At 39.8% G+C, this 26,111-nt stretch overlaps 2 protein-coding genes across 4 annotated transcripts in view; one reads left to right on the top strand and one right to left on the bottom strand.

Annotated features, from left to right (window-relative positions):
- Positions 1-26,111, top strand: part of SAYSD1 (SAYSVFN motif domain containing 1) — a 40,689-nt gene that overhangs the window by 9,523 nt on the left and 5,055 nt on the right. The window contains exons 3-4 of one of the 2 annotated variants that reach the window (XM_060307462.1): positions 6,067-6,150; positions 8,527-8,589. The gene's annotated coding sequence lies outside the window, so the exon portion shown is untranslated. Of the gene's footprint in view, positions 1-6,066; positions 6,213-8,526; positions 8,590-26,111 lie in introns of those variants that run through there. The other variant, XM_030870832.2, reaches the window with a different exon arrangement.
- GLP1R (glucagon like peptide 1 receptor) overlaps positions 23,028-26,111 on the bottom strand; it is a 37,546-nt gene continuing 34,462 nt past the window's right edge. For both annotated transcript variants that reach the window (XR_009565736.1, XR_009565737.1), the window contains one exon: positions 23,028-24,946. The gene's annotated coding sequence lies outside the window, so the exon portion shown is untranslated. The remainder of the gene's footprint in view (positions 24,947-26,111) is intronic.

Here is a 26,111-nt window from a genome sequence, read left to right as displayed (position 1 = left end):
TCTTTTGATTACTGTAGCTGTGTAGTATAGTCTGAAGTCAGGGAGACTGATTCCTCCAGCTTTCTTTTTCTTTCTCAAGATTGCTTTGGTTTTTTGGGGTCTTTTGTGTTTCCATACAAATTTTATTTTATTTTTTTGTTCTAGTTCTGTGAAAAATGCCATTGGTAATTTGATAGAGATTGCATTGAATCTGTAGATTGCCATGGGTAGTATAGTCATTTTGACAGTATTGATTCTTCCAATCCAAGAACATGGTGTATCTTTCCATTTGTTTGTGTCATCTTTGATTTCTTTCTTCAGTGTCTCATAGTTTTTGGAGTACAGGTCTTTTGTCTCCTTAGGTAGGTTTATTCCTAGGTATTTTATTCTTTTTGATGCAGTGGTAAATGGGATTGTTTCCTTAATTTCTCTTTCTGATCTTTTGTTGTTAGGGGTAGAAACGCAACAGATTTCTGTGTATTAATATTGTATCCTACAACTTTACTGAATTCATTGATGAGCTCTAGTAGTTTTCTGGTAGTGTCTTTAGGATTTTCTGTGTATAGTATCATGTCATTTGCAAACAGTGACAGTTTTACTTCTTTTCCACTTTGGATTCCTTTTATTTCTTTTCTTCTTTGATTGCTGTGTCTAGGACTTCCAATACTGTGTTGAACAAAAGTGGTGAGAGTGGGCATCCTTGTCTTGTTCCTGATCTTAGAGGAAATGCTTTCAGCTTTTCACCTTGAGTATGATGTTAGCTGTGGGTTTGTCATATATGACCTTTATTCTGTTGAGGTAGTTTCCCTCTATACCCACTTTCTGGAGAGTTTCTTTTGGTTTTTTAAAATCATAAATGGATGTTAAATTTTACCAGAAACTTTTTGTGCATCTATTGAGATGATCATATGGTTTTTATTCTTCAACTTGTTAATGTGGTGTATCATACTGATTGATTTGCAGATATTGAAAAATCCTTGCATCCCTGGGATAAATCCTACTTGATCATGGTGTATGATCTTTCTAATGTATTGTTGGACTCAGTTTGCTATTATTTTGTTGAGGATTTTTGCATCTGTGTTCATGAGTGATATTAGCCTGTAATTTTCTTTTTTTGTGGTATCTTTGTCTGGTTTTGGTATCAGGGTGTTGGTGATCTCATAGAATGAGTTTGGAAGTGTTCCTTTCTCTGCAATTTTTTGGAATAGTTCCAGAAGGATAGGTGTTAACTCTTCTCGAAACGTTTGGTGGAATTCTCCTGTGAAGCCATCTGGTCCTGGACTTTTGTTTATTGGGAGTTTTTAAATCACAGATTCAATTTCAGTACTTGTAATTAGTCTGTTCATATTTTCTGTTACTTCCTGGTTCAGCCTTGAGAGATTGTACCTTTCTAAGAATTTGTCCATTTCTTCTAGGTTGTCCATTTTATTGGAATATAGTTGCCCATAGTGGTCTCTTACGGTCCTTTGTATTTCTATGGTGTTGGTTGTAACTTCTTTTTCATTTCTAATTTTATTAATTTGGGCCCTCTCCCGTTTTTTCTTGATGAGTCTTGCTAAAGGTTTATCAATTTTGTTTATCTTTTCAAAGAACCAGCTTTTAGTTTTATTGATTTTTTTCTATTGTTTTTTTAGTCTCTACTTCATTTATTTCTCTCTGATCTTTATGATTTATTCCCTTCTACTAACTTTGGGTTTTGTTTGTTCTTCTTTCCATCGTTGCTTTAGATGTAAGGTTAGGTTGTTTATTTGAGACTTTTCTTGTTTCCTGAGGTAAGCTTGTATTGCTATAAACTTCTGTCTTAGAACTGCTTTTGCCATGTCCCATAGGTTTTGGATTGTTGTGTTTTCGTTTTCATTTGTCTCTAGGTATTTTTTGATTTCCTCTTTAATTTCTCCAGTGACCCATTGGTTATTTAGTAGCATATTTTTTAGCCTCCACATGTTCGTGTTTATCGCAGGTTTTTTCTTGTAGTTGATTTCTAATCTCATAGCATTGTGGTCAGAAAAGATGCTTGATTTGATTTCAGTTTTCTTAAATTTACCAAGGCTTGCTTTGTGGCCCAGCATGTGATCTATCCTGGAGAATGTTCCATGTGCACTTGAAAAGAATGTGTATTCTGCTGCTTTTGGATGGAACGCTCTATACATATCAATTAAGTCCATCTGCTCTAATGTGTCATTTAAGGCCTGGGTTTCCTTATTGACTTTATATCTCAATGATATGTCCATTGATGTAAGTGGGGTGTTAAAGTCTCCCAGAATTTCTTATATATGTTAACATTTGCCTTATATATTGCCATATATAATTTACACCTTATATATTGAGGTGCCTTATATAATATTTGCTTTATATGTTGAGGTGCTCCTATGTTGGGTGCATGTATATTTACAATTGTTATATCTTCTTGGATTGATCCCTTTATCTTTATGGAGAGTCCTTCTTTGTCTCTTGTAACAGTCTTTATTTTGAAGGCTCTTTTGTCTGATATGAGCATTGCTACTCTTTTGGTTTCCATTTGCGTGGAATACCTTTTTCCATCCCCTCACTTTCAGTCTGTATGTGTTTCTAGATCTGAAGGGGGGCTCTTGTAAACAGCATGTATACGGGTCTTGTTTTTGTATCCATTCAGCCAGTCTATGTCTTTTGGTAGGAGTATTTAATCTGTTTACATTTAAGGTAGTTATCGATATGTATGTTCTTATTGCCATTTTGTTAATCGTTTTGGATTTGTTTTTGTAGGTCTTTTTTCTCCCTTTCCTCTTTTGTTCTCTTCTCTTGTGATTTGATAATTATTTTCAGTGTTGTGTTTGGATTCCTTTTTCTTTTTTGTGTGTATATTACAGATTATTGGTTTGCAGTTACCATGAGTTTTTGATATAGAAGTCTGTATAAATACATGATGTTTTAAGTTGCTGATCTCTTAATTTCAAATGCATTTCAAATATCCTGCATTTGTACTCTGTTCCTCTCATGATTGCTGGCTTTGATATCATGTTTGTGTGTGGATAATTTCCGGCCTTTACTGTATGTTTGCCTTTACCAGTGAGCTCTCCCGTTTCGTAATTTTCTTGTTTCCAGTTGTGGCCTTTTCTATCTACAGAAGTTCCTTTAGCATTTGTTTTAAAGCTGGTTTGGTGGTGCTGAATTCTTTTAACTTTTGCTTATCTGTAAAGCTTTTGATTTCTCCATCAATCCAAATGAGAGCCTTGCTGGGTAGAGTATTCTTGGTTGTAGATTTTTTCCTTTTATCACTTTAAATATATCGTGCCACTTCTTTCTGACCTGCAGAGATTCTGCTGAAAAATCAGCTGATAACCTCATGGGGATTCCTTTGTATGTTATTTGTTGCCTTTCCCTTATTGCTCTTATTATTTTCTTTGTCTTTAATTTTTGTCAGTTTGATTACTATGTGTCTCAGCATGTTCCTCCTTGAGTTAATCCTGCCTGGGACTCTCTGCACTTCCTGGACTTGGTTGACTGTTTTCCTTTCCCATGTTAGGGAAGTTTTCAGCTATTATCTCGTCACATATTTTCTCAGGCCCTTTCTCTCTCTTCTTCTTCTGGGATCCCTATAATGTGAATGTTGGTACGTTTAATGTTGTCCCAGAGGTCTCTTAAACTGTCCTCATTTCTTTTCATTCTTTTTTCTTTCTTTTGTTCTGCAGCAGTGATTTCCCCCATTTTGTCTTCCAGCTCACTTATCTGTTCTTCTGCCTCATTTATTCTGCTGTTGACTCCTTCTAGTGTATTTTTCATTTCAGTTATTGTATCCTTCAACTCTCTTTGGTTGTTCTTCATATTTTCTAATTCTTTGTTAAAATTTTCCTGTAACTTCTCACACCGTGCATCCATTCCTTTTCCAGGGTCTTGGATCATCTTTATGATGATTACTGTGAAGTCTTTCTCTGGTAGATTGCCTATCTCCACTTCACTTAGTTGTTCTTCTGGGGTTTTGTCTTCTTCCCTCATCTGGAACATATTTCTCTGCCATCTTGTTTTGTCTGAATTTCTGTGTTTGTGGACTCAGTTCAATAGGCTGCCAGACTGTAGTATTCTTTCTTCTGGTGTCTGCCCCCAGTGGGTGAGGCTGCTCTAGAGGCTTGTGTAGGCTTCCTGGTGGAAGGGGCTGGTGCCTGCCCAATGGTGGGTAGAGCTGGGTCTTGGCCCTCTGGTGGGCAGGGCTGTGTCAAGGGGTGTGTCTAGAGGTTGCTGTGGGTTCAGGAAGTCTTTAGGCAGCCTGTCTGCTGATGGGTGGAGCTGTGTTCCTGCCCTGTTGGTTGTTTGGCCTGAGATGTCTCAGCCCTGGAGCCTACAGGCTGTTGGGTGGGGTCAGGTCTTGGTGCAAAAATGGTGGCTTCCAGGAGAGCTCACACTGATGAATAGTCCCTGGTACCTCCACCACCAGTGTCCTTGTTCTCACAGTGAGCCACAGCCACACCCTCCTACCCCACTTCTTCAGGAGACCTCCAAGACCAGCAGGTAGGTCTGGCCCAGGCTCCTATGAAGTCACTGCCTTTGCCCTGGGTCCCGGTACGACAAGACCTTTTATGCACCCTCCAAGAATGGAGTCTCTGTTTCTCCCAGTCCTGTGGAGCTCCTGCAATCAAGCCCCGCTGGCCTTCAAAGCCAAATGCTCTGGGGGCTCCTCCTCCCAGTGCTTGACCTTTAGGCTGTGGAGCCTGGCATGGTGCTCAGAGCTCTCACTCCCACTGGAGAACTTCTGTGATATAATTATTCTCCTGTCTCTGGGTCGCCTTCCTGGGTGGTATGGGATTTGATTACATTGTGAGGGCCCCCCTCCTACCATCTCGTGGTTTCTTCTTTATGTCTTTGGATGTAGAATATCTTTTTTTGGTAGAATCCAGTCTATTTTATCGATAGTTGTTCAGCAGTTAGTTGTGATTTTGGTATGCTTGTGAGAGGAGGTGAGCTCAAAATCCTCCTACTCTGCCACCTTGTCCCTCTTTAAGTCTTTTCATATCATATTTATTTTTCCTGAAAAGTTTAAGTTGGAAGTGTCTGGGATTTTGGGGTTTTGGGTTTTTTTTTTCTTTCTGCCTGAAGTCTTGCTTTTTTGGTCATCAGTGCTATTGAAACATGTGCTTTTCAGAAACAGGCCCCCATCGCCCATCCCCATTTTCCATGCTCCTCAGTTATTCTGCTGCCACACAGTGAAGGAAGATTAGAGAAGGCAGGGTTCTAAGTGCCAAGTGTGGGGAGTGATTTCACAAAGTCAACATTGGTAGATATGGTAAGTGGCTACTAATGATGAATTCAGCAAGAAGAAATTCTTGAGTATGTACAAAGGGGAGCTCTGAAAGTGGAGCTCCTGATTTATTGGCTGCTTGAGTTGTTTCTTATATTCTAAAGACTTTAGAGTGAGCTGTGCCTTTGACCGTGGGCCTCTGGTGGGAAGTTATGTAAATAGTGGTAATCAGCCATGCTTCGTGTTCCTGCCTCTTCCAGTGTGAAGTTAGAGTTTGGGCTCATTAAAATTGGGCAAAGCAAACCATTGAATACTTTTTTTTTTTGTTTTACTAGTCATACTGATTAGTAAGAGGACTCAAGCTTTAAAGCAATAGTTTTTTTTCCAAATTTCAGATATTAAGAAATTAATGTCTCCTCAGTAGGTTTTCAGCTTCAGAATTCAGTTATTAATTCTTATACTGTGAAAGTAACTTTATTGTCTAGGAGACGTTTACTAAATAATGGTCGTCTATTTTCTTTTTTTATTCTTGTCTGATTTACTTATAGTAAAATCTTAATTTAAATTTAACTTTTATTCATTGAATGCCAGCACTCTTCTAGGTGCTTGAGATATAATAATTTTTAAAAAGCAGGCATTTTCCCAGTTCTTGGAGCATATATTCTAACTGGGAATGGGGTGGTGGACACAATAAAACAAGCAATGCCAGTAATTGAGTGAGATGTTTTAGTTGTATCAGTAGAAGGCCTGCAGAGCAGATGTTCTCATGAATCACACTTTGTAGACAACTAACCCCATGTGTTTCAGCCCATGTTGAAAATTTACATGCACTGCTCCTCTCTACCCCCTTGCTGATTGGGAGTTTGACTGTCTTTCAGAGTCATCCCTTGAGCTGAAGTTTCCTGTAGCTCATAAAGAAGTCTTTTCTTCTGTGACTCCTGTGTGAACTGGACCTGTAGAAAGTATGGGAAACAGATGAATCTCTATTAAACGTGCAAGTTTCTATTGTATTTGCGGTACATGATTTTGTCTCCTGATTTATTTTCTTAAGGCTTTCTCCATCTCCTTGATATTTTACTTGGACTTTTCCATTTCATAAAAGCCAGATACCAAGAAGAAATATCCTTCCTTGATCAAGGTTCACTGCAAAGCCTAGGGCAATAAATACCGTACTAGGAAAGAATTAATTTGTATTTTAAAAAATGTATAATTCAAACTTTTACCTAAAACGAAGTGCCCGTAACTCTGAATTAGGAACATTTGGTCCAATTATTAATCCCAGCAAAGTAGAGACTTCTCTTAAGGACAGAAGAGACTCAATTTAGGAGCAGACCTCTCTAGCATTCTTTGAAAATGTAGCCATTTATAACAAGGTGGAGCCTGGATTGCCTTAAGCCCACCTTTCATGGGATTTTCTGTGAGTGATTTGTCAACTCTCCTTGCTCACCTCTTCCCAGAGGTTGCATGTAAGGACAGCATTAACTTCTAGGAAAAGTGGGGTGTGAACCAATTAAATGCCTGACAGGGAAGAAAGGAAAGGATGCTATGTGTTTGCTGTTCTCATCAGCCCTTTAAGCTTTAGGTGCAGTCTTGATTTCCTGAATTTAATTAATTTATTTATTTTTGCTGTGTTGGGTCTTTGTTTCTGTGCAAGGGCTTTCTCTAGTTGTGGCAAGCGGGGACCACTCTTCATCGCGGTGTGCGGGCCTCTCACTATCGCGGCCTCTCGTTGCGGAGCACAGGCTGCAGACGCACAGGCTCAGTAGTTGTGGCTCACGGGTCTAGTTGCTCCACGGCATGTGGGATTCTCCGAGACCAGGGCTCGAACCTGCGTCCCCTGCATTAGCAGGCAGATTCTCAACCACTGCGCCACCAGGGAAGCCCCAATTTCCTGAATTTAGAAAGGCCTATTGATCTCAGAATTTCCACTCAGGGCCTGACCATTAGCCCAGCAAGCAGCTTCCATTAAAGGCTACTTTGTCATCGGGGAACAGAGACCCCAGAGATGCATTCAGTCTCTATGACAGCTGTGTGCACAGATGAGGTTGTCTCTGAGTCTTGCAAGTAAACTGGTTTTTGCTTTTATTTACATTATCCCATCTTGCCTAATCACAGGGACTTTTAAATGAGCCTCTAACTACTTATAGGGCTAGAAGAGCCCCCAAAATGCCATCAAATGTACCCCCCCCCCCCCCCCGCCTTAGGCAGGTCTGCATTCATTGCTGACTAACATTTTTTTCCCTAGTGATCCCTAAAGAAGAATCCAGGTACAAGGTTCAGGCACTTCTTAGGAAGTTCTTTACTGAAAGAACTCAGGCCACCCCAGGTTATTTTTTCTTATTCTAATCTCAGTGGACACAGAGCATCCTCTGGTAAACCGTTACTCAGTTCTCACTTAGTCCTTTCTGTTCTTCAGGCTAAATCATCCAGTTGTACCTCTGGGACAATCACTTTCAAGCTAGCCCTGACCCATTCTGCAGGTGCAAGGTCTGGGTGGCAGTAAGTGTCCCAGTTGGTGGGTGCAGTGACTTTTCTCAAAACCTCTGGCTTTTTACCAGTGATAATTTATGCATGTATATTTTGTGCTATTGGGATTGTGCTGTGAGTCTAGTGTTTTCCACATTTTCCTTTTGACTGATCTGTGCATTAAGATTAGGCTCACAGGCTCTGTGCTAAAAAAAACAAAAAAACTAGGAAGTTACACAATTGGCAGAATCAGTGATCCTCAGTTGGGCAGAAGAAAGTAAAATTCTAACTGTGTGTTTTTGTCTCCTGCCACTCACACTATTAACCTATTTATCAGCAAATATGTGTAGGTGCTCTGAGCCTGGTGCTGCTGGGGACACGTAGATGAGCCTCTCCAATCTGTGTCCACTGTAAGAGCCAGGATGCAGGGTGGAGCTGGGATGCCATGGAGCATCGTGCCACCAGGGGGTAGCATAGAGCTGCTGCTCTAAGTCGGTCCCTTTACCTCACAATTTATGTAATGTAGAAAACCCATTGGGATATTTATCTGAACCGTTTGCACTGCTTTTTCAGACTTTCTTTTCACTTTAACATTCACGGAGGAAGGGGCTCATCAGAGGTCCTGGGAAAGGCAGAGAAAGCTATCAGAGTGATTTATACGCATACTTTAAAATAAAACATCCCCTCTCTACACTCAGCAGGCAGCATTGCAGTTGAGGGGGTCAGCGCTGGGCTTTTCCACATCTAAGCTTTGTAGGGGGAAAAAGACTAGGAACTTATACAGCTGGCAGAGAAACTCGATCCCTAAGCCAAAGGAAGTCAAATTTGAACTGTATGCTTTGGTTTCTGTCACACGTACTTTTATTTCACAGCATTGGAGCATTGGGTGGATAAAGACTTGGATCTCACTCTCAAAAAGCTGGAAAGAAGACAAGGTGAGTACACAGAGAACCACATTATAAGGCGTATAACATAATACAGATGTTTATAAAGGTATAAGTATGTGCATGTGTGTGTTGGGGGAATAGTCATCAAAAGGAGAGACCACTTTCAAATCTGACTTCTACACTACGTAGGATTGTCACTTTTTATGAAAAATACTACGTTTCCTCAAGTCATGAATGAATGTTTTGGAAAGTGTGGTCTGTGGACCACCTGTATTGGAATCTCCTGTGGTAATGTTAAAATGCAGATTCTAGGGCCCCAACCAGACTCATGACTCAATGTTTGGGGGTAGGACCCCAAGAATTTTCATTTCAACAGCCTCCCTGGGGTTATCTCCAGCTTACTAAAGATCAAGAGCCAATGAAATAAATCATAAATGTTAAAATAGGAAGAAAACTCAGTGATTATTAGAATGAAGCAAAGACAGATGGGTGTGTATTTTAAAAGGGGGCAACAGGCTTGCCATTTTTTTGAACTGTTCATTGGAAAGCAAAACTAGAGAAAAACACACATACGGCTTTTAAACGATTAGGAATTAACTCCCAAGACTATATAATAATAAAAGGTGCTTTATTTTTTGAAGTTTTAAAAAGTTATTACAGAATGAAGCACATGCTTATTTTAGAACACTTTCAAAATATAAAAAGGAACAAAGTATTTAATTTCTGTACTTATATGCATGTGTTCCAGAATTCAAGAGGTCCACAGGATATACAATGAGAAAGCCTCCCTCCCTTCATCATGTTTGTTCTTTCTCAAGCCCACACTTGATAGCACACTCTACAAACGATTCTGCCCTTCGCTTTCCTTTTTAGGAGTTTGGCTTTTATTTACATGCATTTGAAGTTTTATGTAAGAGAATGGCATGATCCAATATCCATTTTTAAAAGGTCACCTGGGCTATCATGTGGAGACGGAATTTTCTGTGTCATTCATTCATTCGTCCATCTGTCCACCCACTCGTCCATCCATCCATTCATTTACGGAGCACCTTATCTTTTTTTTTTTCCCTATTGGTGAAAACATTTACATATGTTTTATTCAGCCGTCTTTTAAGATTTTCTTAACAAATATTGACGTTATGGCAAAATGATTGGCTTACGAAATATGTTCATACATTCTACTTTTTATGGTTAAGTGGAAGATTTTTTTTGAGATACATTTTATTTTATTGAGATACATTTTAAAAATTTCATTTCATTAGTTTTTTTAAGTGGAAGATTTAATTGAGGGAAACCAATAATATTAATTATCATGATAATTAAAAACTAAAGCATAATATCCTAAAAATCAACACAACAAAAATTACAAATATTTTAGAAAAGGGACCAAATACTATCAGTAACCATTTGTTTCTAGAACAGATACACTTATGCATTCATTGATTTAACAGTTTTGGACAGCATTTTACTGAATAAAATTTTATTTTTCCCCAAATTCATTCTTTCATCAGTGAAAGAATTACAGTTCACAAATGTGACCAAATCCGGCCTAACAACCTACTAACCAGCACCTGCTTTTTCAACTTATATGAATCTATCATATCTCTCCTAATCTGTTTATCCATCTGTCCATCTGTCTACCTTCTATTTAGCTGTTTGTCTTTGGGTCATGATTTCTTTTTTTTTTTTTAATATTTATTTATTTTTGGCTGTGTCAGGTCTTAGTTGCAGCATGCGTACGGGATCTTTCACTGTGGCATGCAGGATCTTTCATTGCGGCGTGCAGGCTTCTCTCCAGTTGTGGTGTGCAGGCTCCAGAGTGCGTGGGCTCTATAGTTGTGGGGGTCATGCTTTCTTACGAAGAGAATCAAAAGCCTAACACAGTATCTGCTGTGGACTTTGATGGAATACCTTATTTTTACAGGCCTGGTGCTGGGCTCTCAGCACACAAAGAGAGAATGCAGACAAAGTTCCTTTTCTCAAGGAGCTCACAGTCAAAGGGGGGAGGCAGCCAATAATCAGACAGTTACAGTACTGCGTGGCGAGCCCTTTGAGAGTGTGCTATTTAAAGAAGGGCCAAGCATAGAAAAGGGATATCAAAACACTTATAGAAGCAGGGAGGGCTTCCTGGAAGTGGTGACATGGTGCTGAATTTGAAGGAGCATCAGGTACTCTGCAGGGAAAAAGGGAGGGGAAAGGAGGTAGCATTTCAGTCACAGGAAACCACCTGGGAAAAAGGTGATACTCATGAAGGAGAAGAGCATGCTTGGGAAAAAGTGATGCATCCTGAGGACTTCCATTATTTCTTCCAACTAGTTGTTACATAAGTATGAAAGCTATTGATTTTGGTGTATTAATTTTGTACCAGCTCTTCCCCTTTACTGAATTTTCTTACTAATTATAATTTTCAGTTGGTTCTCCTGGACTTTCCACATAAATAGTTAGATAATTATTTTCTTTTCAGATAATGTAAAATTTAGCTCCTCTTTTCCCGATTTTTATACTTCTTGTTTTTTCTCTGTCTAATGACATTGGCTAGAACGTCCAGAAGAATGTTAAATCAGAATAAGAGTCAGTGATATCTTGTTCTTGACTTTAATGAGTATGCTTTAGTAGTTTCCCGTTAAACATACTGCTGGCTTCGAGGTAAGCGGATGCATGGATAGACAGACTTATATCTCAAGGAATTATTCATCTGTACTTAGGTTGTTAATTTTTTTTTCCTTAAAATAAAAATGGGTGTTGGATTTTAAGAAATCCAGTATAGCAGAGACTTGATTATGTGATTTTTCTCTTTGGTCAATTAATGTAATCAATTATGTTATAGATTTACTCATACTGAACCATCCTTTTATTCCTAGAATAAATGATCCTTTATTATAATGTACTATTCTTTTAATGTGCTGATAGGGTCTGTTGCTAATATTTTCATGAAATTTTCAATAATTTTCATGAGATTATAGTATTTTTGACCAAGTTTTAAGATATTTGAGCAATTTTCTAAAATTCAGATTTTGGAATACATAAAAGCATTATTTTAGGTCTTTATTACAGATTGTCCCCTTTTACCATTATAAAAAGCCATCTTTGTTTTCTTTATTGATTTTTGCCTTGAATTCACCCTTATCTGATATTAAGACTGGCTCACCTACTTTTTTGTTTGCATTTGCTAAGTATGCCTCTGTCCATACGTTGGTTTTCAGCCTGAGTTATTTTTAGTAGGTGTGTTGCTTCTATATAGAGAATAATTGGGTTTTGCTTTATCATCCACTATGAGAATATTTTTCTTTTAATAGGTGAGTTTAGCTCAGTCATATTTATTGAAATCTTATTTATCTTCTCACATGTTTTGTTACACTTTCTGTTTATATTGCTTATTTTACCATATGGCTTCTCTTTTTTGTGTGTGTTTCTTTGGATAATTTGGAGCGTTTAAATATCTGTTCCAAAGTTGTCTTTTAACTTTAAATTAATTACTTAATCCTTCATATTTTGGGGCAGTATTTATTAATATCCTATAAAAATTGAATGTAATAAGTTTTTGTTTTTTTCTTTGAATTTTATTTTATTTTTTTATACAGCAGGTTTCTATTAGTCATCCATTTTATACACATCAGTGTATACATGTCAATCCCAATCTCCCAGTTCATCATACCACCACCCCCATCCCCTGCTGCTCCCCCCAACCTTGGTGTCGATACATTTGTTCTCTACATCTGTGTCTCTATTTCTGCCCTGCAAACCGGTTCATCTGCACCCTTTTTCTAGGTTCCACATATATGCGTTAATATACGATATTTGTTTTTCTCTTTTTGACTTACTTCACTCTGTATGACAGTCTCTAGATTCATCCACGTCTCTACAAATGACCCAATTTCATTCCTTTTTATGGCTGAGTAATATTCTATTGTATATATGTACCACATCTTCTTTATCCATTCATCTGTGGATGGGCATTTAGGTTGCTTCCATGACCTGGCTATTGTAAGTAGCGCAGCAGTGAACATTGGGGTGCATGTGTCTTTTTGAATTATGGTTTTCTCTGGGTATATGCCCAGTAGTGGGATGGCTGGGTCATATGGTAATTCTATTTTTAGTTTTTTAAGGAACCTCCATACTGTTCTCCATAGTGGCTTTATCAATTTACATTCCTACCAACAGTGCAAGAGGGTTCTCTTTTCTCCACACCCTCTCCAGCATTTGTTGTTTGTAGATTTTCTGATGATGCCCATTCTAACTGGTGTGAGGTGATACCTCATTGTAGTTTTGACTTGCATTTCTCTAATAATTAGTGATGTTTAGCGGCTTTTCATGTGCTTCTTGGCCATCTGTATGTCCTCTTTGGAGAAATGTCTGTTTAGGTCTTCTGCCCATTTTTTGATTGGGTTGTTTGTTTTTTTAATATTGAGCTGCATGAGCTGTTTATATATTTTGGAGATTAATCCTTTGTCCGTTGATTCGTTTGCAAATATTTTTTCCCATTCTGAGGGTTGCCTTTTTGTCTTGTTTGTAGTATCCTTTGCAAAAGATTTTAAGTTTCATTAGGTCCCATTTGTTTATTTTTGTTTTTATTTCCATTACTCTAGGAGGTGGATCAAAAAAGATCTTACTGTGATTTATGTCAAAGAGTGTTCTTCTTGTGTTTTCCTCTAAGAGTTTTATAGCGTCCAGTCTTACATTTAGGTCTCTAATTCATTTTGAGTTTATTTTTTGTGTATGGTGTTAGGGAGTGTTCTAATTTCATTCTTTTACATGTAGCTGTCCAGTTTTCCCAGCACCACTTATGACTGTCTTTTCTCCATTGTATATCCTTGCCTCCTTTGTCATAGATTAGTTGACCATAGGTGCGTGGGTTTATCTCTGGGCTTTCAATCTTGTTCCATTGATCTATATTTCTGTTTTTGTGCCAGTGGGTTTATCTCTGGGCTTTCAGTCTTGTTCCATTGATCTATATTTCTGTTTTTGTGCCAGTGGGTTTATCTCTGGGCTTTCAATCTTGTTCCATTGATCTATATTTCTGTTTTTGTGCCAGTCTGAAGTCAGGGAGTCTGATTCCTCCAGCTCCATTTTTTCCCCTCAAGACTGCTTTGGCTATTCGGGGTCTTTTGTGTCTCCATACAAATAGTGAAATTTTTTGTTCTAGTTCTGTAAAAAATGCCATTGGTAACTTGATAGGGATTGCATTGAATCTGTAGATTGCTTTGGGTAGTGTAGTCATTTTCACAATATTAATTCTTCCAATCCAAGAACATGGTATATCTCTCCAACTGTTGGTATCATCATTAATTTCTTCCATCAGTGTCTTATAGTTTTCTGCATACAGGTCTTTTTTCTCCCTGGGTAGGTTTATTCCTAGGTATTTTATTCTTTTTGTTGCAGTGGTAAATGGGAGTGTTTCCATAATTTCTCTTTCAGATTTTTCATCATTAGTATATAGGAATGCAAGAGATTTCTGTGCATTAATTTTGTATCCTGCAACTTTACCAAATTCATTGATTAGCTCTAGTAGTTTTCTGGTGGCATCTTTAAGATTCTCTATGTATAGTATCATGTCATCTGCAAACAGTGACAGTTTTGCTTCTTCTTTTCCAATTTGTATTCCTTTTATTTCTTTCTCTTCTCTGATTGCCGTGGCTAGGACTTCCAAAATGATGTTGAATAATAGTGGCGAGAGTGGGCAACCTTGTCTTGTTCCTGATCTTAGAGGTAATGCTTTCAGTTTTTTACCATTGAGAATGAAGTTTGCTGTGGGTTTGTCGTATATGGCCTTTATTATGTTGAGGTAGGTTCCCTCTATGCCCACTTTCTAGAGAGTTTTTATTATAAATGGGTGTTGAATTTTGTCAAAAGCTTTTTCTGCATCTATTGAGATGATCATATGTTTTTTATTCTTCAGTTTGTTAATATGGTGTATCACATTGATTGATTTGCATGTATTGAAGAATCCTTGCATCCCTGGGATAAATCCCACTTGATTATGGTGTATGATCCTTTTAATGTGTTGTTGGATTCTGTTTGCTAGTATTTTGTTGAGGATTTTTGCATCTATATTCATCAGTGATATTGGTCTGTAATTTTCTTTTTTTGTAGTATCTTTGTCTGGTTTTGGTATCAGGGTGATGGTGGCCTCATAGAATGAGTTTGGGAGTGTTCCTTCCTCTGCAATTTTTTGGAAGAGTTTGAGAAGGATGGGTGTTAGCTCTTCTCTAAATGTTTGATAGAATTCACCTGTGAAGCCATCTGGTCCTGGACTTTTGTGTGATGGAAGATTTTAAATCACAGTTTCAATTTCATTACTTGTGATTGGTCTGTTCATATTTTCTGTTTCTTCCTGGTTCAGTCTTGGAAGGTTATACCTTTCTAAGAATTTGTCCATTTCTTTCAGGTTGTCCATTTTATTGGCATAGAGTTGCTTGTAGTAGTCTCCTAGGATGCTTTGTATTTCTGCAGTGTCTGTTGTAACCTCTCCTTTTTCATTTCTAATTTTATTGATTTGAGTCCTCTCCCTCTTTTTCTTGATGAGTCTGGCTAATGGTTTATCAATTTTGTTTATCTTCTCAAAGAACCAGCTTTTAATTTTATTGATCTTTGCTATTGTTTTCTTTGTTTCTATTTCATTTATTTCTGCTCTGATCTTTATGATTTCTTTCCTTCTGCTAACTTTGGGTTTTGTTTGTTCTTCTTTCTCTAGTTCCTTTAGTTGTAAGGTTAGATTGTTTATTTGAGATTTTTCTTGTTTCTTGAGGTAGGCTTGTATAGCTGTAAACTTCCCTCTTAGAACTGCTTTTGCTGCATCCCATAGGTTTTGGATCATCGTGTTTTCATTGTCATTTGTCTCTAGGTATTTTTTGATTTCCTCTTTGATTTCTTCAGTGATCTCCTGGTTATTTAGTAACGTATTGTTTAGCCTCCATGTGTTTTGTGTTTTTACATTTTTTTCCCTGTAATTGATTTCTAATCTCATAGCATTGTGGTCAGAAGAGATGCTTGATATGATTTCAATTTTCTTAAACGTACTGAGGCTTGATTTGTGACCCAAGATGTGATCTATCCTGGAGCATGTTCTGTGCGCACTTGAGAAGAAACTGTAATCTGCTGTTTTTGGATGGAATATCCTATAAATATCAATTAAATCTGTCTGATCTATTGTGTCATTTAAAGCTTATGTTTCCTTGTTAATTTTCTGTTTGGATGATCTGTCCATTGGTGTAAGTGAAGTGTTAAGGTCCCCCACTATTATTGTGTTACTGTCAATTTCCTCTTTTATAGCTGTTAGCAGTTGCCTTATGTATTGAGGTGCTCCTGTGTTGGGTGCATATACATTTATAATTGTTATATCTTCTTCTTGGATTGATCCCTTGATCATTATGTAGTGTCCTTCCTTATCTCCTGTAACATTCTTTATTTTAAAGTCTATTTATCTGATATGAGTATTGCTACTCCAGGTTTCTTTTGATTTCCATTGGCATGGAATATCTTTTTTCATCTCTTCACTTTCAGTCTGAATGTGTCCCTAGGTCTGAAGTGGGTCTCTTACAGACAGCATATATATGGGTCTTGTTTTTGTATCCATTCAGCATATATATGGGTCTTGTTTTTGTATCCATTCAGCAAGCCTTGCTTTTGTATCCATTTTGTGTCTTTCGGTTGGAGCATTTAATCCATTCATGTTTAAGGTAATTATTGATATGTATGTTCCTATTACCATTTTCTTAATTGTTTTGGGTTTGTTTTTGTAGGTCCTTTTCTTCTCTTGTGTTTCCCACTTAGAGAACTTATTTTAGCATTTGTTGTAGAGCTGGTTTGGTGGTGCTGAATTCTCTTAGCTTTTGCTAGTCTGTAAAGCATTTGATTTCTCCATTGAATCTGAATGAGATCCTTGTTAGGTAGAGTAATCTTGGTTGTAGTTTCTTCCCTTTCATCACTTTAAGTATATCATGCCACTCCCTTCTGGCTTGTAGAGTTTCTGCTGAGAAATCAGCTGTTAACCTTATGGGAGTTCCTTTGTATGTTATTTGTCGTTTTTCCCTTGCTGCTTTCAATAATTTTTCTTTGTCTTTAATTTTTGCCAATTTGATCACTGTGTGTCTCTGCGTGTTTCTCATTGGATTTATCCTGTATGGGACTCTCTGCACTTCCTGGACTTGGGTAGCTATTTCCCTTCCCATGTTAGGGAAGTTTTTGGCTATAATCTCTTCAAATATTTTCTCAGGTCCTTTCTCTCTCTCTTCTCCTTCTGGGACCCCTATAATGCGAATGTTGTTGTGCTTAATGTTGTCCCAGAGGTCTCTTAGGCTGTCTTCATTTCTTTTCATTGTTTTTTCTTTATTCTGTTCCACAGCAGTGAATTCCACCATTCTGTCTTCCAGGTCACTTAGCCATTCTTCTGCCTCAGTTATTCTGCTATTGATTCCTTCTAGTGTATTTTTCATTTCAGTTATTGTGTGGTTCATCTCTGTTTGTTTGTTCTTTAATTCTTCTAGGTCTTTGTTAAACATTTCTTGCATCTTCTCGATCTTTGCCTCCATTCTTTTTCTGAGGTCCTGGATCGTCTTCACTATCATTATTCTGAGTTCTTTTTCTGGAAGGTTGCCTATCTCCACTTCATTTAGTTGTTGTTCTGGGGTTTTATCTTGTTCCTTCATCTGGTACATAGCCCTCTGCCTTTTCATCTTGTCTATCTTTCTGTGAATGTGGTTTTTTTTCCAGTGGCTGCAGGATTGTAGTTCTTCTTGCTGCTGCTGTCTGCCCTCTGGTCTGGACTTGCTTAGTTCTGGTGACTGGGAAGTCCAAGATCAAGGCACTAGCAGATGTGGTGTCTGGTACCCACTTCCTGGTTCATGGAGGGAGAGCGAATGTAATAAATTTATATTTCCACCTCTCCCTACTTCTCTTCATCCCTCAATAATCAATTATATTGACAGATTGGTTGGTTGATTTTACATCTTTAAATATATTTATAACTGATTACTTGATTTATTACCCTTAAATGACATTGTTTACCTGTGGTTATGAAAGATGAGGAAATCATCATACCAACACCTCTTTACTCCTCCTGTCCCTTTTCCTTTCTTTAGTTAAAATTTCTACATTTGATTTAGTATTAGTCCTACCTATAATTTTTTTTCTTAGTGATAAACTATGAACATAGTCTCATGTTGTTCTTCTATAGTATTGATTTTGACAGCTGCATAATATTTTTGTATGGATAAATGTATCATCATTTATTTAGCCAATCCCCTATTGTTGAACATGTAAGTTGTATTCAGTTTTCACTAGTATGAATAGTATAAACCAGGCTAACTTCTTTGCAGTTTAAAACTCTGTATTTCCAACTCTTGGAAAAGAGTAATTAGAGGCCAGTTCCTATCAGGACAGTGGTCTCAGACCTTAGTGACCATCCACGTCTCCTGGGGATCTTGTTAAATGCAGATTCAGATTCTGATTCTCAGGCCAGAGCCTGAGATTCTGCGTTTCAAGCAAGCTCCCAGGTGATGCTGATGCTGTAGGTCTTCCGACCACACTTTGAGTAGCAATACATCTTATACATTTTATATCTGTGGAATACATTTTATATCTGTGGAATTTTGCTTGAATGAATAAAGTGCTAGGAAACATACTCTGTAGCAGAGATTCTCATTGTTCACACAGTCTAAAATATTAGGTTCATATCAGAGTAATTTGTAGCAAATCATCATTATCTGTGAATGTTCATTTGCAATTTTATTAGTGCAACTGCAAGGTTGCCCTTATGCTGTAAATCTCCTCACTTGCCTGGGCCTACTGTGGATGTGTCCACAGGAGCCTCTCAGATATGCACATTACTTTCACATGGGAAAAAAAAATTGAGAACCTGGGGACCAGCAGTTAAGCAGAAGTCAGATCCTACCCTGGGATGAATTGGTGAAGAGAAGCCTTTGAACCCCAATTTGTCAATGATATCTGCACTCCTAACCCTTGGAGACATGTCTTTTGTTTGGTGGGTGGTTGTTTAGGTGGGTTTATCCTACCAGACCCTAAGTGATCTTGGCCCCTGCCTGCCTCTCCAGTCACATTCGCCTCCTTCATGTTCATTCTACATGGGGGTTTGGCATACTTTTTCTGTAAAGGGCCTGTAAATAGTCTTTGTTGGCATACTGTCCCTGTCATGACTACTCAGCTTCGCCATTGTGGAGCAAAAGCAGCCATAGAATGCTGTGAATAAATGAGTGTGCCAATAAAACTTTATTTATAAAACCAGGTAGTGGGCCATAGTTTACTGACTCCTACTCTAACACACCAAATAGGCTTCTGCTTTAGGGTTTTTGCTTAGAACTCACTTCCCCAGATGATCCTAGAACTTGTTCCCCCACTTCCCCCACTCCATTCAGGTCTCTCATGTTATGTCATCAGAAAGGCCTTCCCTGACAACCCAATCTAAAACAGAACTCTGCTCCCATATCTCCATTTTTTCTCCTCCTCTCTCCTGTGGTAAATACTTCATTTAGTTGCTTTACTAATAATATTGATCGCCTTTTGGTAACTCCTAGAGAAAAGCATATGTGTTTATAGACAATATTTTTTTATACATGTAGCAGTCCATTTACAGTGGACAATCTCTATGGACAGAAATAGCTTTATTTTTTAAATTTATTTATTTTTGGCTGTGTTGGGTCTTCATTTCTGTGCGAGGGCTTTCTCTAGTTGCAGCGAGCGGGGGCCACTCTTCATCGCAGTGCGTGGGCCTCTCACTGTCGCGGCCTCTCTTGTTGCGGAGCACAGGCTCCAGACACGCAGGCTCAGTAGTTGTGGCTCAGGGGCCTCGTTGCTCCGCGGCATGTGGGATCTTCCCTGACCAGGGCTCGAACCCGTGTCCCCTGCATTAGCAGACAGATTCTCAACCACTGCGCCACCAGGGAAGCCCCCAAAATAGCTTTATTATGCAGAGTTTGTTTTTATTGTATTCCTCTCATGACTTTTTCCCTGAGATTTAGACTGAGTTTGGCAGTGCCAAATGTATTATATGTTGGATTGGCACAGGGCGATATGAAAGAATTGCTTTGTTCTAGATCCCCATCCATGAAAAAAATAATGTATTTGGCTCTTTTGGCTCTTCATATAGATTATAAGATCTGCCCCATATGTAATTTTCAAAGAACTATTTATGGAAAGAGAATTTCCTAGACGATTTACCTGTTTCACAGAAGCAGAGGAAGCCACAAGGCTGGTCAGTGCAAGGCTGGGAATTGGTAGATGATCAGATAGGAAATTCATGTCAGGATCTGATGGCTTTGGAGGATGCAACCCCAGGGAGGAGAGAGAGGTCAGATCCTGAAGAGTCCACACCAGGTGTCCGTGACCTCCCTGCTGTAACCTTAGGAAATCTGCATTAGTGCACCACTTCGAGTGCAGCTGAACAAGGTCTCTCCATGTGGGTGGCTGATGCAGAGAGTGTGTGCCACATGTCATGGAGATGACTCCAGTACTGGAATTTGGGTGACTTGGCGTGTTCTCAAGGGGTCTACACCATGGATGCAAAGTATCTCAAGAGCTGTTGCATTTCTGATGTAAAGAGTGACACTAAAACTAACCCAGTGAAGGTGCCTGAAAGGCAAGGGACCCCTCCTGCTAGAAGAGGGGCTGTATGTGAGAAGCAGACGGAGTTCAAGGCCAGGAGAATGTGAAAGAATTGTGGTGGCAGCTGATGCTAAGACTCTATGATGTGGCATCTTTTCTGGACTTGTGGCTCCATCATGCTTTGGTTGGCAGGTTTCATGATCTTTACCAGTTTCTAAAAGAAGGTGTTTTTGTAAATACCTTATGTAAAGTGTGGTGTTAAGGATGTTTTTCTTGATTGCCAAGAAATTATACTGAAGAATTATACTGTGTTCTTAATGTAACATGATTCACTTATATAATATGAATGCACATAAGATGTCTTTTCAACTGTACTTTTAACTGTCCTTCCAAGGGATGTTATTGGAAGGACATTGATTTAGCATAACCAGAGTGAGATGCCTTTACTTGGGTATGTGTCTCCTGCGTTTTGGTTCTCTACTCTCTGCCTCCCATACCAGGATTTGAAAGATGAAAGACCTTGAGGGTAATTTCATTGTAAAGTGGCATCTAATTGGTGGGTACCAGTGGGGTTCAATATAAGTGTAAATTCAAGTTACTAGGAATTTTGAAGGTTCTGAAACTTTCTGGAGGGCAAAATGTATGGCATTAAAACACTTGTCTTTTTAAGCCAGATATGTACATAAATGGTTCTAGATTGTTGAAGACTGGACCTAAAAGGCAGAGTAGCCATGGTCTTTTTGGTGTAGCTATTAAACTTGTGTAGTTATGTTTCCAAGTCCTGAACTGTGTTTCTAATTGCACCTTAGGTCATTGGCACTGAAAAGGCTTCTGTAAACATTATTTCAAGTCCTTGTTCTTTCACCCTAGAGATATGGAAAGTTAAAAAAAAAAACTGCTTACCAATCCCCTCCAGGTGTTACCAGCCTGCTTCAGCCCCAAAGAGCTTCCCATCCCTTGGCATGGGACTGCTCGGCATTTATAATTCTCAGCTATTGATTTTATTCTTGGAGGTTGTAACACCAATAAATTCTGAGGACTATTGGTCCTACATGAGGAAGAGCCACATTAATTCATTCTAACACTGGAGTCCTGATATCAGTGGGGAAAAAAATTTTTTTTATTGGATTTGCTCTAGGCTGTGGGTCTTCTTCTCTTTCTAAAATAATTTTGTTAGTTAAAATGAGCCTTTGTACCAAAGAAAATAATCTATCACGGCTTGGGATTAGAGAACTCTCCAGGGGAAGAGCTCAGATTTATGGAAGAAGGAGTTAATAACATTGACTAGAGACAGGCTCCCAACTTGGCCCGCTATGGCTCGCCACTTGTAATTCTCATTCTTTTTTCTACCTCTGCAATTTCCTCCCCTCTTTCACTACAGCTCTTTTTCACATTTAAACAGCCTGCTGTTTTTCGTTATTCACTTTGCTTATGTTCTGGCCTCTTCAACGCCTCCTTCCCACCTATCCTTCCCACCTTTGAGGACACTCAGTTTCTACTCCTTCCTTGTCCCCATATTGAATCTATTTTCCTATGTTCTCCAACTCTCCGGCTACATTTGTCATCTATTCCAGTTTGTACTGCTGGGTTTTTTCCCCACTCTTTCTGGTAAGGGAGACCTGTTTTCAGTATTTCTCTGTAGAGAAATGTGTGTGTAAGAGAGAGAGGGAGGGAAAGAAGGAGGGTGGAGAGAGACTGAAAGATACTGAATAGCACATTTATGGCATAGGCTTTTGAGAGGACAGTGACTGAAGATTTTGGGTTGGGGGGAGATTCTGACCCCTTGGGAATGTCAACACACATGGCATATGAGTGAGATCCTTCACACCGGTGGGGCATCAGTCCCTGGAATGTGGCTTTACAACGCATGTGAACATGGGTGAGTTTGGAGGCCAGCAATTCTCATTTATTTCCTCCGTGGCTGGCCCTCAGCAGAGAAGGCAGCTCCTCTTACCCTTTCTTCAGGCTGGGGCTAAGCTCCATTAAGCCACAGTGCACCTTTTTCCCTGAGGTCGCCTCTATCTGACTCATATGTCGTACAAACGTGGCGGTCGTTACTGGTTTGGGCAGGTGTTTTCCTGGAGGTGGGGATGGGAGAAGAAACCTCCTGGCTCCATCCTGCTCCTGCTGAGTGGAAGAATGAGGACCCAGAAAGGCGAGACTGTCAACAGGAGAGTGAATGAAGCTGAAAGCAGGGTGGGTACAGATAAACCAAAATGCAGATGTTCTGTCGGCATGTCTCAGGAATTGGCTGTATTTGTAGTTTGCTCTCAGAGTAAGAATTATGATTCTTATGTCTGAAAGGAACAAGTCCCACAGCTTGTCTAAAAAAGAGGTGTGTTTAAGGAGACATTCAGGTAAGAACAGTACAGTGATCTTCAAACAGGGGTGACTGAAATGGTGGAGGGACTAGGGAGAATCTGCAATTCCTCTGCTCTTCCGTGAGAGTGAGTTGCAAATCCGGAGAGCGTGCGATTATTAAAACTGGAGAAAAGTTCATTTTTCTGAAGATGAATCTCTTAGTGGCAGCTCCATTCAGATTCTGTGGCTGCTTTGCACACAAGGTTTGTGCTTTTATAGCATTTTTTAAAAGATGGATTTAATGGACTGAGTTCATTTAGACAGGAGATCAAATGAATGAGTGGAATTAAATACCCATCCATATATGGCTTTCAGTCATTGTGTAAGCCACTCGACCACCCGACTTCCCTAATTAAATGACAGTGCAGTCCCTGCACAAAGGCTGCGATGGATAAGTTAGTACTTGGTAAGTGCTTTGAAGGTGAAAATCACGATATGAGTAATGAGCAAGGATTCTTCCCCCCCTTGGGCTGGAAACGGCATCTTTTGTGTTTTCCCACTGCACCATGAGTCACTTGGGTCAACATTGCAGAAAACCTCCTCCCAAGGAAAAGCAGGAGAGACACAGTAACGACAGGCTTTTATTTGACTTACAAGGCAAATTAGGAAAGAGCCCGAATCCATTCACATCTGTACAAGGAATTATACACCATACACATTTGCTACCTATAGACGCAGGTCATATTTTACATGAATTTATGCATTAAGAAATCACATGAAGATCTTGTTTAAACATTCATGAAGCGCACACATCCCCCGAGAGCACTGAAGATAAAAGTCAGCTTTGTCCCTCCTGAGAGCTTGGCTTGCGTCTCTCTTGGTGCACCTAAGCTCTGCATCAAGCCCCCTCCAAAACTCATGTTCAGGTTTATCTGCTCTGAGGGTGTGATTATTTTTAGTGGGAGGAGCTTAGAGGAACTGCAGATTTGGAAGTAAAGCGTGAACCGTTTGGCAAGATCCAGCGCTGTCTGTCTGCTGCGAATCTTGCCCCTTCCTGACCACCCCCACTGGTTCCCCTTGCGGGAAAGCCTAGACCCTAACTTGTTGTATGTTCCATACTTTGCTGGGAGCTCTTTTTTTCCCACCAAATCCAAACACTCTCATTTATATATGTTTTTCTTCTCCTGGATTGCTCTGACAACAGAGATAATTAGTCACGCTAGATTGTCGGGGTTGACTGATGACTGATAGTTTTGACAGGCCCCATTCGCAAGGTTGCATAACCCCAATGTAAGTTAGGATCCACGCTAGCAGCTGGCTGCAATGCTCCTCGCTGTGCCAGAGTGTGGGATGTGGGGCATCACTTCAGCCCTGGCAACGCCTCACTCTCAGCTGCACCCCGAAATTGGTCACAGCCAAGAGCATGGCATTCCCAGCACACCTGGCAGGGTCACCTCTTACTGAGGCAGCTGGGGGAGAAGTGTGGGAAGCTCACCTCAGGGATGGGAGGTGAGAGGGGGTAAATGTGGGGCTGGGGAAGAGGTCGGATGCCTCAGGGGACAAATGCACCCCTGCTGGATGAGATCCCGAAAAACTGGTTGGAATGGGGGTGGGAGAAGGGAAGAGAGAAAACTCTCTCCTCTGATAGATTCAGGTATAGGCCAAGTCCAAAAGACTTTGGGGAGTTAATTGGAAAATGATTATGCTTATCTGCTTCCTGCCAATCTGTATCCAGAGCAGAAATAATTAGAGATACTGTGGACACACTGTGGCTTTAAGTGTTTGAAATTATACTGCTTAACAACGCTTCCTTGATACGGCCCTCGGCATGAGGCAGGAGAGCTGGTTTGAGCCAGCAGGTGACACCATAGGGACAAGGTGATGTTGTTTGCAGGAGTTTCTCACATTGGGTCATTTTTTTCCCCTCAAGAAAATTCGCTGCAGCCGTGAAAAGGAAAAAAAAGAGTTGATACTAATTTGGTTTCTGATGAGTTTTAGCATGTCATTCACATAGCTGTCTTAGCAGAGTAAGCGGACATATTTTTTACAGAGTTTGGCTCTTAGGAACCAAAAGCAGGGTCAGCACTGTAGATTAGAATCAATTCAGTGGAGGGAAAATAACCCTTTGGAGTGTATCTTGCCTTCCCTGAGCACGTCGCAGGCATTAGCAATAATGGGAGCCCTGTCTGTGCATGGAGAGGAAGCATCTATCGTGCAGGCTCCCACCCATCCTTGGCCCAGGCTGTGCGGTCCCCTGACCTTCACAGTGGGTGGGATGATTCTGGATTCATCATCTCCTAACTTTATGCTGCTATGCACAACACAACACAACACACACACACACACACACACACACAGTGTTCTTTGCTTCTGGAAGAAACAGGAGGGAATGGGGACAGCAGCTGCTGAAACATGGCCCACACCGATGAGGGGACCAAGCCTTTTGGGACTTGGATGTGAACTGACTGTTTGCCCTCCGTGGCGGCTGTGCCATCTTTGCTAGGCTAGAGTTGCCCAGTTTGCTAGTCTTCTCCAACTTCAGGGAGCACTAGAGAGGCAAAGAAGAGGGTCAGGTGTTTAGGTTCTTTTTGTCCACTATGTGTGGCTATCAGTACAACTTCCCAAACAAGCACAGATGCATCAGAAAAACATTAAGCCAACCCATCAAAAGAGTGCTGGATTTGCTGTCAAAAATGGCTCACCTGGATTAATCTCCAAAATATACAAGCAGCTCATGCAGCTCAATATCAAAAAAACAACCCAATCCAAAAATGGGCAGAACCCCTAAATAGACATTTCTCCAAAGAAGACATACAGATGGCCAACAAACCCATGAAAGGATGCTCAACATCACTAATCATTAGAGAAATGCACATCAAAACTACAATGAGGTATCACCTCACACTGGTCAGAATGGCCATCATCAAAAAATCTACAATAAATGCTGGAGAGGGTGTGGAGAAAAGGGAACCCTCTTGCACTGTTGGTGGGAATGTAAATTGATACAGTCACTATGGAGAACAGTATGGAGTGTCCTTAAAAAACTAAAAATAAAACTACCATACACCGAGCAATCCCACTACTGGGCATATACCCTGAGAAAACCATAATTCAAAAATAGTCATGTTAAAAAAAAAAAAAGTCATGTACCACAATGTTCATTTATATCGTGTAGCACAGGGAGATCAGCTCGGTGCTTTGTGACCACCTAGACGGGTGGGATAGGGAGGGTGGGAGGGAGACGCAAGAGGGAGGGATATGGGGATACATATATACGTGTTGCTGATTCACTTCTTTATACAGCAGCAACTAACACAACATTGTTAAGCAATTATACCTCAAGATGTTTAAAAAAAAAGCTCACTTGCTGTTTCTATGTATACATGTGCTCTGATGCATTTCATTTCTTAATTTTAAGACAAGGATGAATGAGGTACTAGAGTAGGTAGTAAAGCACACCCTCCCCCTGTTCTCAGAGGTATAAATCATTGAGGAGATGGCACCTGTGCCATCTGACTTGTCTATTTCTGCTGCTGTGTTTTCTCTTTAGCTGCAACTCCAGATAACACTGCCAACTTTCACTTCGAGTGTCTTGAATGGCCATTTATATTTTTCACCTATCCTTTCCAGAGGCTTCACTGGACCGGGAGGTGGAAGTTGGCCTGGGTCCTAGCCCAGCTCAGCCACCATCTAGCACTGTGACCTTGGGCAGA

The sequence above is a fragment of the Globicephala melas genome, chromosome 11 (assembly GCF_963455315.2).
Source record: "Globicephala melas chromosome 11, mGloMel1.2, whole genome shotgun sequence".
Lineage (NCBI taxonomy): Eukaryota > Metazoa > Chordata > Mammalia > Artiodactyla > Delphinidae > Globicephala > Globicephala melas.
Note: the sequence above shows the minus strand (reverse complement) of the source record. Positions and strands in the feature narration are given on the sequence as shown.